This window comes from Sipha flava, unplaced genomic scaffold, assembly GCF_003268045.1.
Source record: "Sipha flava isolate LNK unplaced genomic scaffold, YSA_version1 41_pilon_pilon, whole genome shotgun sequence".
Taxonomy (NCBI): domain Eukaryota; kingdom Metazoa; phylum Arthropoda; class Insecta; order Hemiptera; family Aphididae; genus Sipha; species Sipha flava.
Genome location: NW_020273144.1, coordinates 3080820 through 3082639, shown reverse-complemented (window position 1 = coordinate 3082639; position 1820 = coordinate 3080820). Strand labels below are relative to the sequence as shown.

The following is a 1820-nucleotide window of genomic DNA, read 5'->3' as shown; positions in this document are numbered from 1 at the left end:
AATAAATTTATTTTTTAATCATTGTTGTTTGATGTTCATGTTAGGTGAATAAGCTATAAATAATTTAAATTTTCATCTCTCTCGAATATTTGAGATATAAAATACTCATGAGCTGCCACTATAACTTAGTACTATTATTCAAATAACCAAATGGAATATAATTTACATTTTTTTATAAAATATGTTGGGGTAAGATGGGGTACTTCCCTATCTTACCCTGTGAAAAAAACTTTATCTTCTTACCCCATTCTTCTATATTTAAATTCATTCAAATTATCACAAATCACTCTCAGTAAAATTAGTAATGGTCAGCATATTTCAAAAATACATACAATTTCCTATAATATAGAACTATACAGATTGATTAAAACATATATTTTACATACCAAAATGTATGATTAACTCAGAGTAAAAAAAAAAATCAAATCCACAATAAACGTGTTTTAGAGTCATAATATAAAATAAATGGAAAACTATAATAGTTGTAATATTACCCATATTGCATTATAACTGATTAAAAAAATATAATTATAACATTTTCCGATAAATATCGTTATATATATCTTATATTTTCGTCTTGCCCCACCGTCCCCTATAACTCCCTCTTCCGTTGCGCTGAAAACTAAAAACATGTACAAAACACCAAGATAATTTTTTAATTCTAAATTCATTAATAGATTATATAACGCGGTATAACTTCAAAATTTAGTCCCCGGAGAAAAATTTCCAACGGACCCCCTTTATTCAGGTATATATACCTATTATAAAGATATTAAAAAGATCTGAGAAGGTAAACATTACTAAAATTATTTTTAAATTATTTTTAAATATAACTGCACATTTCATTATTTTACCATCATAAAATAATAAGTATAATAATAATAACAAATAATAATAAATATTTATTAATAATTTAATATTTTCATATAATGCAATATGTATAATATTATGGATTTTTTCATGGTGCCCTAAAATTTATTTTTCATGAAGCCAAACAATTTTTTTTGGACGCTCGAGTATGACATGTTTTTCTATTTAGCACAACTTTTGTAAAAGCATTTCTTCTTAGTATAAATATTATATTTTATCATAAAATAAGGTTCATCTTGTAATTGTTAAATGTATAATTTATTGAAAAAAATTACGTAACATTGAAACATATTCTTAGCTAAGACGTAATAAGCGTAATACATGATTATATATAGTCGACTGAAAACTACTCGTTTGGTTAATCAAGTTTCAGAAGCCCGGATAGCTCAGTCGGTAGAGCATTAGGCTTTTAACCTAAGGGTCCAGGGTTCAAGTCCCTGTCCGGGCGGTGAATTTTTTTCCTCATTTTTAATATCATTTTATTTTCATAAACGAAATACTTATATTACCATTTTTATAATTTTTTTCCTAATTTTACGAATCTATGATTACTTCTTTTTTTTTTTTTTATTTAATGCGTATTATGGATGTAATATAAAAATACGTTCGTCCAACCTAATAAAACTTTTCAGACGAACAATTTAAAACGACGATAATTATGAAAGAGTGAATAGGGTAATGGCGATCACGGATAATCGAGACACGTTTAATCGAGGTTTCACTGTATACATAACTGAAAAAAATCTCTTGATTAAACTGATGTTTTTGATCGACGAATGAAGTTTAAAAAATAGTTAAGTAAACTATTATGAAATAAGAACTCGGATTCTATAGCATTTGTTAATTATTACAGATTACTGATAATAATATCAGGATATACTATCTATTTGTTTTATATATCAAGAATTTTATATCTAATATCTTGTACTACATATTTTTGCATATATATT

General features: G+C 25.4%; 1 non-coding gene across 1 annotated transcript; it reads left to right on the top strand.

The window, feature by feature from the left end:
- Nucleotides 1–1245: 1245 nt before the first annotated feature.
- On the top strand, nt 1246–1318 carry Trnak-uuu. Its single transcript has one exon. It is a non-coding gene; the product is annotated as a tRNA-Lys (tRNA).
- The last annotated feature ends 502 nt before the right edge of the window (nt 1319–1820 follow it).